The following is a 12009-nucleotide window of genomic DNA, read 5'->3' on the forward strand; positions in this document are numbered from 1 at the left end:
TCCAGGACCCAGGAGCCTCCCTCATAACCTTTCCTGTGACAAAATCCTTCCTTTCCTCCAAAGACAGCCCCAGACCTGATGTACATAGTGATCATTTTCTTGCATTGATTTGGTTTTACAACATTAACATGAATCTCTAAACGCTATAGTTTTGCCTGTTTCCTAAATTTTCTATAAAACAAATTATACAGCAGTCTTTTGTGTCTGGCTTCTTTCATTTATGCTTGCGAAATTCATGCATGTTGTTCATTTGTATCGCTACATAGCATTTAGTTATATGAGTATAGCACAATTTATATACACTCTACTATGAAAAGATATGCAGCTTATTCCCAGTTTGGGGATTTTATGAATAATGAATAATACATCAATTAATATTTTGTCCATTTTTTGTGCACATATGTATGATTTTACATTAGATAGATACTGAGCAATAGAACTATTGGGTCTGTGGGTGTGAGTTTATTCAACATTGGTAGATAATACAAAATGATTTGCCAAAGGAACTACATAAATTTATATGGCTCCTAGAATTTTAAGAGTTGTTGTTGGTCCACAGCCTCACCAATACTTGTTATTATTTTCTTATTTTTAGTCATTCTGTTGGGTGTGCCGTTGTACCTCACTGTGTTTTTAATACCCAGTTCCCTCTTTTCTAGGGAGATTAAACACATTTATTAGCCATTTCTATACACTTTTTTTGAAGAAGATGTTCAAATATCTAGTTTATTTTACTGTAAGGTTGTTTGTCTGTTTTCCTGTTTTTCTGCAGGAGATCTTTTTATATTCTGGAAACAATTATTTGGTGTATATTTAGCACACATATCTTCCATCACTCTGTGTATTGCTGGCTCTGTCCCTTAAAAGAAACTTTTTTTCTTTTTCTTTCACAAAAAGAAAACAAAAATTTTAATATGGTCAAAATATTTTTTATTTAGTGTTTTTTATTCTGTTCTGTTTAGTAGGTTCTTTCCCCTGTCCAAGGCATTAAAATATTATTCTGTATTAAATTCTAGATGCTTAAATTTTCTTCCTGCACAATTTAATTTGCTATAATCCAAAATTAAACTTTGCATACAGTGTGAGATAGGGGTCAATATTTCTTTCCATATGGATTTAGTATTGTCTGAGCATGATTATTTCAGAAAGACTGAACTTCTCAACTGTTTTGCCATGACATTTTAATCATGTATCAAGTGGTCATATGTGTATGGGTATTTATTCTTTGCCCTTTATTCTGTTCTTCTGATTGGTTTGTCTCTTCCTGAACAATACCTCATAATTCTAGTTCCTGCAATTTTAAAATAAACCTTGATATCTGGTAGAGCAAATTTTCCTACCTTGTTCTCTTTCTTCAAATATACTTTGGCCACCCTTAACCCCTTGTGTTTCTATAAATTTGAAAATCACCTTGTCAAGTTTCAAAACAAAAAGTTTATGGGCTTTAATTTTAATAACTTTTTGTTGAAGTATGATATATGTAAAAATATGAACAAAATGTTCAATGAGATTCATTTTTACCTGGTTAATATATTCATTTAATAAGTATACAGATTTAAAAATAGACTATTACCCGCCTACCAGAAGCTCCCCTTAATGCCTTAGCTAGTCAACAGCACCCCATAAAGCTAACTGGTTATTCTTATTTTAACACCACACTATTAATTTCTCCTGTGCTTGGACTTTCTATTTGCTTGAGAGCAAATATATGATGTGCCTAGGTGTTTGTATGTTTGTTTGCATTTAGACTGTTAGTGTTTAGTTGGTGTTTGCTGAGATTTTTAAATCTGTGGATCGAAGTCTATGATCATATTTGGAAAATTATCAACCAATATGTCTTCAAATGTTGCAACTGTTCCATTTTTTTTCTCCTGTCCATGTAAGGCCCCAGCTACACTTATATTATATATTTCCACCTTGTTTTATGTCTCTTTTCTCTATTTTCTTCTTTGTGTCCCAATCTGTATTTTCTCTACTAATCTTTCTTTTAGTTCAATAATCCACTTTTCTGCTATGACCAATCTAGTTTTCTAAACAATTTATTGCATATGTTTATTTAAGTTTTTTCCAATTTGATTATTTTTTCTTGAGTAAAATCATTCATATTTTCTCTATTTTCTTAAATTTTTTTTAGTTCAAAAATATATATACATTCCAATCTGATAGCTCCAGTATCTAGATCACTTATTGGTTCTTTATTTTATTTTATTTGGAGAAAGGGGAGATCATCTTTTCATTCTTTCTTGGCATGCCTGGCAATTTTTATTGATTGCCAACTATTGAGTATGGACAATTGTTGAGGGTTAGGTAATTATAATTTTTTTCAGGGAGGGTTTAAAAAAATCTGGAAAGCAGATATTGTGGGAATAGAGTGTGGTAAATAGTTTTCTCTTACTCCTAAAATAATCTTTATTCCTAGTGTTTAACTCCTGAGTTTCCACTGAAAGCGTGGGCTGTTATCAAGTTTCCTCCATCCTGTTTAGTCAGGATCTCCAACTTTGTCTCCCAAGGCTATAAGACTCCTAAAACTTCTGGTCAGCTCTTTAGCTACCCAGCTATTGCTGTCTGCTTGGTCTTGTCCCACATATGCACAGCTATGCTTGGTCAAATATCTCAAAGGGAAAACGTTGGGCATTTTGCTCTGCACCAAGAACTTGGCTTAGAAGCTCTGAACTCTTAATTTCTGTATCCTCAAACCAATGAGGTTGCAGCAAGCTCTACGCTGCTGAGTTTTGCTTGTTTTCTATTTCTTACTCTGGGAATCAGCAAACACCAATCTTGGCCCTGTCAAATCCTGGATCTTTTGGTTTCTCTTTTAAATCTTCAGATAATTTTTGTTTGTTTTCAGTTTTCAAAGCTGTTCTCAGTTGAAGAGTCACTATGACTTTTCTGTCAAGATCAAAATCTCAGTCTTCTCACCTAAAATCTAGATCATATCATCTCCCTCATCTCAAGCAATTCAGCTGCTTTGAAATTAATTCTCTCATTTTCCAAAACTTTTGACTCCTCCCTATTCTGTATGCTCTATCCTATAAGTACACAGGTGGATCCAAAGCCCACCAATTGTAAACACAAGTCCTTCCCTAACCCTCCAAGATCAGCCACAACCCTTTTGACTGCCCTCTTCACACTTCCTCACCTCTTATTTATTCCTCAAAGAATTTCATTCTCATTTCAAATCCCCTCACCCTATTGAATTTACTTAATATTGCCAATTACCTCTTTGTTGCTAAATAACTAGTTTTCTGACTCTTTTTCTTTTTGACTGCTTACCAGCTTTTAACAGTCAACTACTTCTTCATCTTAAAATATTGTTATTCTTTGGACATTGTCTCTCCTAGTACTGTTTCCAACACTTTTACTTCTCTGTTGGATTTTTCAATTTCCTTTGCAAGCTCTAATCTAATCTTCCAATCTCATGTTTAAAATTTGCTTTTATTTTTAAATATTCTGTCCATATAAAAGAATATGTTCTCCATTTTTTATCTTTCTCTCTCCTAACAATGTTGGTTGTCATTCTAATTTTGTGATTATTGCCCTGCTTTTTTATTAGTTTTTCAATATATGTATGTGTTCTACCAACATATTGAAAGTTTTGCCTACTTTCAATTTTATATTGATGGCAGTATACAGTATGTATTCTTCTCTTTTCCCCCAATAATGTTGACTTGAGATTCATTCATGTTGAACTATGCTTAATTCTCACTTTTATGTTATTGAAGTTCCAAACATTATTAATTTTCTTATAGATAAACCCTTGGATTTTTTGTTTCTTTTTTTTCTTTTACAAATAATGCTAATTGAATGTTCTTATACATGTCCTTTGGTACACAAGTATACACATTTATTTAGGTATATACTTAGATCTACAATTGGGAAATTCTATGACATGAATACTTTCAACCTTACAAAATAATTCTAAACTTAATGTTTAAATTACTTGTGCCAATTTTCATTATGTAAAAATTCTTGTTCTGTTGTTCTACATTCTTACCAACATTTGTTATTATCTGACTTTTTGATCTTTGTCAATCCATGGTTGCTCTTCCCATATCTTAAAATGTTAGTATTTTTACTAGTCACTTAAAAATCACTCTCACATCATTCAGAAGTGATAAAATCCTCTCCCATTGCTATATTTATCACTTATATCTTTATGGTTCAAAATGAATATTTTCATCTCAAACTTTCCTGCTCTGAGTTTTATATCCATTTCTAATTGTTTTCTTGACACTTTTTCTTGAATATATCACAATAAATAAAAGTTCATGTGTCCAAAAGTGAAATCATCTACCTTACTAGAATTGTTGTTCTTCCTATGATCCCTAACTCAATAAAGTGTACCACCAAGCATCAAGTCACCTAAGTAAAAAATACGGACATAATCTTGAATCACTTCTCTCCTTAACTGCATACTCTCAATCAGCAAGTCCTGTTTGCTTTATCTATAACTGATTTCTCTAATCCATTTACTTCTCTATGTCCCTGTTGAAAATGTCTACTTCCAGACATAAATAACACCTGACATCAGGTAGTCATAATAAGGATGGTGCAGAGGGACACCCTGGTAGAGGATGTGCCCTACTCACCTCCTAGTGGAAAAAATATATATATATTACTGTTATAAACATGAAAGAACTGGGGAAAATTATAGAAAACTAGCTATGTAAATAAACAAGTTTAGCTTTATTAATTTTAGGACATTTAAAAATCATAGTAGATTCATAAGGATAAGAAATTTGAAGTAAAGGATGACTCTATCTTGGTGTAACATACTTGGTGATGGTATTTTAATTGTAACATCAATATCCAGCTCATTTCCTGCTGTTTTGCTCTCACTACCTTGTTTGTACTGTGAATGTTTACACAGTTTTGCAAACTTAAGTTTATGTGTTCTTTACTTTCCTTTGGTAGTTCAATATTTTGGCTGTCTTTATTATTTTTTTTTTTGGCCTGGAAAAATGTGATTAATTATAACTTATTTCAAAACAAAATCTCTTTCTTTGAATCTTTCTGGCAAGCTCTCAGTAATTATGCCTCTCTAAAAGTTTAAAACCACTGGTATCTATCTTCCTGGTCCCTTATTTCAGTTTTAGTTGTTGTTGTTGTTGTTCTCTCTCATTCTTATTCCATACACTCCAAAGAAATGTCTGAATACAATTTATCTTCCCATATATGTCTTCAGGGAGAAAATGCAGTAATCATAGAATAACATTCTTGTCTTCATATCAATGAATAATTTATAGTGGGTTTTCACAATAAATTATTCATTGATATTCAATTTATACATTAATCTTGTTGATTTGTTATATATATGTATATATACAAACAGTATATATGACTGTGTATAACAATGCATATGAGTATATAAAAATAATACATAGATATACACATTCCTGAGTGAGAAGGACCCACTCATCCACGCTTGTTATGCTAACTATATTATTTAGGGCATATAATGTTAGCTGTTTCAACAAACAGATCCCCAAATCTTAGTGATTTAATCCAACTGAAGTTAATTTCTTGGTTATGTAAAATCCAATAAGGTGTTCAGCAGATGGCACAGTCACCTCTATGTATTAGTTCTAATAACACTAAAAGTTTCAGTGATCTCCACTACATCAATTGAATTTATTTGGAAGATAAAGGATATGAGAGTGTGAATGATTTCATGCAAGGGTTTGCATTTTTAATTTATGTTTTAATGGACCAAGAATATACATGACAGATCTCAACTCCATCATCATTAAATTGGCAAATGTTACCTGGTTTGTACAAATAACATTCTCTGCCACAATAGAAAACTAGTGGACTGAACCCTTAATTGTGTTAAATAATCCAGTCCTCCCATCCCATACTTTTCTTAGATCATAATTTCCATTTACACCTCCATTTATTTACATTGCTTGAGAATTTGGTATTGTATTTATAGACCTAATATTTCCTTCTATATATATATATATATATATATATTTTTTTTTTAGGAGAAAGAGAGCACATTGCTCAGTGGATTTGTATTCTGTTTCATATGTCTAGCATACCATGTTATATATTCTTGGCCTCAAAGTAGTCACTTACTAATTGCTTGCTAAATTATATTTTCAAGATTGCATTATGACATGTATCTTTTCTATGAGTTATTCATTCAGACAGTACTTTATATGTATATATTTGTATCCATATGGTGGTATCCAGATAGAAAGGCAGGAAAAGATTAATAATTATAGCCTAAAAAAAGGACTAGGAAAACACTCTGGTAGAAGACTAAAATATTCAGCTTGTTTTCCACAATGATCAGAATTACAGGATTTGCTAGTTCACTTTTTCTAGTTTGACATTGTCTAACACCCTCATCAATTTTGGCTCATCAAGTATTTGCATACGTATAGAAAAAGACTTTTAGGTTATTATAATTTAAAGTAATTGAGATAATTTGGGCTGATTATTATTATATCAATAATATCTACCCAGTGAGTCTATTCTGAGAATAACACATGCTTTCAATAAATCATTAAACAAACTTCATTATGGTATAATAAGTCTATGAATTTTTTTTTACTGTTTCATGAATTGTTTTTTTCCCCTCCCAAACTATTTTCTTAAGAAAATATGCTTTCCAAAGTTTTCTCCATACTGCCACCAGAGTGATCTAATGTATAAATTTGATTATATTACTTCTCTTCATAGAACACTTTAGTGGCTCTGTATGACTACGAGAAAACAAGAGAGCTCTATAATCCTTTCTCTTGGTAGTCCATGTTTTACATGTCATGATCAAACAGAATTGAATTACTTAGAGTTAGAACAGGATATTATGTTGACTCTTTCTGCTCTCATTCATGCTAATTTTTTTATTTAAAATTTCTTTTTCCCTTGACTGACTTTTTTTTAACATCTTTATTGGAGTATAATTGCTTTACAATGGAGTGTTAGTTTCTGCTTTATAACAAAGTGAATCAGCTATACATATACATATGTCCCCATATCTCCTCCCTCTTGACTGACTTTTTAATTCACACTGATCTTTCACAGCATAGGTGCCATCTTCCCAAAGAAGCTTTCTTTTATCCCCCTCTTCACAGGGATAAATAATGTTTTCCTTTATGTATATTTCCTGTGCAATGTATAAGTTTGTTTTAGAATTATTTTCTAATTTTTTTACTGGCCTTCTAGACTATAAGTTCTCAGAGGGTAACAGAGGATGATTAATTTATCATATCTTTTTCTTTTTTTTAACATCTTTATTGGGGTATAATTGTTTTACAATGGTGTGTTAGTTTCTGCTTTATAACAAAGTGAATCAGTTATACATATACATATGTTCCCATATCTCTTCCCTCTTGCGTCTCCCTCCCTCCCACCCTCCCTATCCCACCCCTCCAGGTGGTCACAAAGCACCGAGCTGATTGCACTGTGCTATGTGGCTGCTTCCCACTAGCTATCTACCTTACGTTTGGTAGTGTATGTCCATACCTCTCTCTCGCTTTGTCACAGCTCACCCTTCCCCCTCCCCATATCCTCAAGTCCCTTCTCTAGTAGGTCTGTATCTTTATTCCTGTCTTATCCCTAGGTGCTTCATGACATTTTTTTTCTTAAATTCCATATATATGTGTTAGCATACGGTATTTGTCTTTCTCTTTCTGACTTACTTCACTCTGTATGACAGACTCTAGGTCTATCCACCTCATTACAAATAGCTCAGTTTCATTTCTTTTTATGGCTGAGTAATATTCCATTGTATATATGTGCCACATCTTCTTTAGCCATTCATCCAATGATGGACAATTAGGTTGTTTCAATCTCTGGGCTATTGTAAATAGAGCTGCAATGAATATTTTGGTACATGACTCTTTTTGAATTTTGGTTTTCTCAGGGTATATGCCCAGTAGTGGGATTGCTGGGTCATATGGTAGTTCTATTTGTAGTTTTTTAAGGAACCTCCATACTGTTCTCCATAGTGGCTGTGCCAATTCACATTCCCACCAGCAGTGCAAGAGTGTTCCCTTTTCTCCACACCCTCTCCAGCATTTATTGTTTCTAGATTTTTTGATGATGGCCATTCTGACTGGTGTGAGATGATATCTCACTGTAGATTTGATTTGCATTTCTCTAATGATTAATGATGTTGAGCATTCTTTCATGTGTTTGTTGGCAGTCTGTTAATTTATCATATCTTATCCACAGTGATATACCTAATACAGAGTAGGTGTTCAGTTAATATTATTTTTTGAATTAAATCAGACTAATAACATAATATAGCACAGGGCATGGAAATACTGTCAAATGTTATAAATATTATTGAAATCTGTGTTTGATATCTAAATAATTCAGAGATTCATATACGTATTACTTAAAAGATATCAGTAATCATAACTTGGGTTCTGATTTCCAATAATCAACAACAATTCTTTGGCAAAATCATTGTTGTAACAGGTTCCCCTGGGACAAGTCTGCTTCAGGTTTGAAACTTTGAAAGTTAAAATTCCTCTTTCTAATCTGTATTACAAATAACTCTAAAATTGTTGGGAGTATTCCATGAAAAATAAGTGTAAAAATAAATGTTAATAAGTAGCTTCTTCCACTGTTATTCTTGGTAGAATTCTATTCTTAATAATCCAGTATAGGTCTGTCTAGGGAGATAGGGAATTAAAGAGGAGGCAAAACATTTACATGGAGAAACAGCACACAACTCTGGTATTCAGACTTTAAAAAATCTACATAAAACTTTCTTCCAAGAAAAAAGTAATTACAGAGAAACTCAATATATAAGATTAATAACTACATCCCTACTTAGGTTGAAGTGGTCCTGGGAGAGAAGGAGTCCTGTTTAACTGGCTGGTGTACACCATGTTGGCTTGAGGCCAATTTGTGAAAGAGTTAGGACTTCTACATTCTGAAAACAGCTCATTCAAATCATCTGATTTATTACCTTAGTGAAGATATCTTTTTAATCAAGTAAGAGTCACTGGAATACTTAATTTCATTTTGTTCTAAAATTAAATGCAGACATTCTTAATCTCATTTGCTTGTATCATATAATTGGACCTACTTTACAATTTTCTTCTCTGTTGCTTTTAAACATATTGTGCTTAATTTTTCTTTCTTTTTTTTTTGATATCTGCTGTCCTAATTAAATTTTTTTGTTTGGTGAATTATACAACTACTAATCAAAGTTTCCAGGTATGGGTTTATTTGTATTTATATTGCTTAGGAATTAGTGTCTTTCTACCATCTAAGAACTCTTATCTTTCTCAGTTAATGAAAATTCACTGAATCTCTTCACATAATAACTCCTTCTGTCAAAAATTGTTTTTTTCTTTTTTTCTTATGAAGCTCAATTCAAATTATGTTGTATCATCTACTACCTTCCAAGTTTTCTTTACCTCTCTTTCATATTTTCATATCTATCTCTTTATACTGTATTCTCCTAATTTTCTCATTTTAATCTTCTAATTCACTAGTTAGCTGTTTAATCTACCTATGAATTTTATTTTATTTCATTGATTGTATTTTATGTCTAAAAATTCAGCATGTGTCTATGTAAAAATCTATCTACACTTATTTTGTAGTGTTTTTCTTTTATTTGGCTTTTAGTCCTTCAAAATATACCTGTTAACATTGTAAGCATATTTATGTTACAGTTACTTTCAGATTATTCAACTATTCTCAGTTCTTGGGCTATTGCTCTTTATGTGTGGACTCTTTCTTGTAATAGTGTGTTTTCTCATGTGGTCTGTAATTATTTTGTATCCATGTTTTCCTTTTCAGCTTGTGTCTTTTATTCTGTATGGTTTCTGTATATCCTGAGTTATCAAAGTATTTAAATAGAATGGTTTCTGTTTGGCTTCTGTGAAGTATCTCAGGAATTTCAATTGTCCTACCAGATTTTATCTATTTCTTCTTTTGCAATCCTTGCACCATGTAGGTATTATAAATTTGGATTCCTTACCTAAATACATACATGTCTGGGGTTTTAATATTTATTTCCTCACCCAAAGCTGAGAAGTAAGAAAAAAACATTTATAACTTTGATTCATAATTGGATCTTCAGAATCTCTTCCTGGTCTAAACACTTCATGGATCCCTACCTTATCAGCCTTGCCTACCATCTTGATTTAATTTCTTTATTTCAAGCATCTGGGTGAATTGTCTTTCTTTGGTATGACTTGGGTGTGCATTTTAAATGTTTGATCAATCACTTTGTGTGTGTGTTTGTGTGTTAGTTGATAGGGTGAAACATTTGAGTACAGTCTGCCATGTTGTCTGAATCTAATTATTTGTTTTAGAGAAGAAATTATTTAGTTATGAGCAGTAATGGGCATAGAGTAAATAAGCATGGAGGACAAAAAAAATTTCCTCTCTATTTCTAGATAAACAAATCAGAATATACATCTTTTTTTAAATGATTTAAAAAATATATACATTACACTGCATAAAGACCCTTTTTATTTTTCTTAGGTTGGATATCTGGAAACATTATTCCAATATCTTTCATGAAGATACAAAGCTGCTAGAAGGGCTTTTTATATTATTACTCTGAAATTTGGAGAACTGTTGGATTCATTGAAAGAAAGATAAAATCCATCTAAACATGTCTCTAACTGAATTATTTTCCATTCTCCTCCTGATAGACTTTCAGCTATTATTGAAAAAATAGTTTTTGAGCTTTGGAACATCTTCAGCAAATATGCTCACTACAGGGAAAAATCTGAACTTTCTTAAATCTATGAATACATGTTTAGTTTGAAGGTCAATATTTCCTACTGAAAAAAAATATATGAGGTGTGACAAAGAGATAAGCTTGATTTTCAACAAGTACACAATACTATATATACTCTAAATGATTTTGTTTAGACTCTTTGTCTCTACTTACTAATGCAGAACTTTAGCTACTGCTGTGCCTCCCTACTCATTTCTTTATAGTATTATTGGAAACATCTAGAAAGTTTCAAACAGTTACCATGAGGGGTGTCCAGGTTCTACCTGCTCCTTCTTCCCCCAAGTAATTAACTTCTTCTCCTTCATTCCTTGGCTTCCCAAGTAGTGAACACTTCAGGTTCATTCTCCACTCCATTACCCCCTTTAGATCCCATCATGACTCCAACACAGCAGACATCCTTTCATTACTGTGCACCCACTGTGTTATTCTAACCCTTCTACTGGCCATAGAATGTGCTTGGCATGCGGGTTCCACTGCCTGAACTGTTGCACTTGATTATTTGGTTTGCCCACAATTTTTTTTGTAAAATAGGGAAAATTATTTTCCTTTCTTTACATTTTACTCAAAAATATAATGAGAAGCCAGAGCTACTTGTTCTCCAAGGTCTTACAACAGTCATAGGAAACCCCCAATGTAATTTTCCCTACCTCTATGTGACTCAGGTACTTGTCAGTTAGAGACTAGGTCAAAAGAAATCAAATTTCCTTAGTCTTTCTTTGAAAGAGACTTCTGTCAATTCAGTTCTGTCCCATAGCTTTTGCATACATGGCAGTGACCACAATATAGAACATATCTGAAAGCAGACCCTGAACAGAAAAAGAGCATAAGTAAAAAAATAAAACAAAAACAAGAAACTGATAAAATCCAAATAAAATAATTTATTTATATGTTAGTATTATAGCAGCATTAAAATTTTCTTAGTTTTTGTTCTAGGGTTCAAGATGGTGGAGGAGATGGATGTGTGTACACTTCTTCTTGAGAGAACACCTAAATTACAACTAACTGCTGAACAATCATCAACAGGAAGACATAGGAACTCACCAAAAAAGATACCCCACAACCAAAGGCAAAGGGGAAACCACAATGAGATGGTAGGATGGGCACAGTCACGATAAAATCAAATTCCATAACTGCTGGGTGGGTGACCCACAAACTGGAGAACAATTATACCACAGAAGTCCACTCATTGGAGTGAAGCTTCTGAGCCTCATGTCAGGTTTTCCAACCTGGAAATCCAGAAATGGGAGGAGGAATCCCCAGAGAATCAGACTTTGAAGCCCAGTGGAGTT

Source organism: Lagenorhynchus albirostris, chromosome 20 (assembly GCF_949774975.1).
Source record: "Lagenorhynchus albirostris chromosome 20, mLagAlb1.1, whole genome shotgun sequence".
NCBI classification, from domain to species: domain Eukaryota; kingdom Metazoa; phylum Chordata; class Mammalia; order Artiodactyla; family Delphinidae; genus Lagenorhynchus; species Lagenorhynchus albirostris.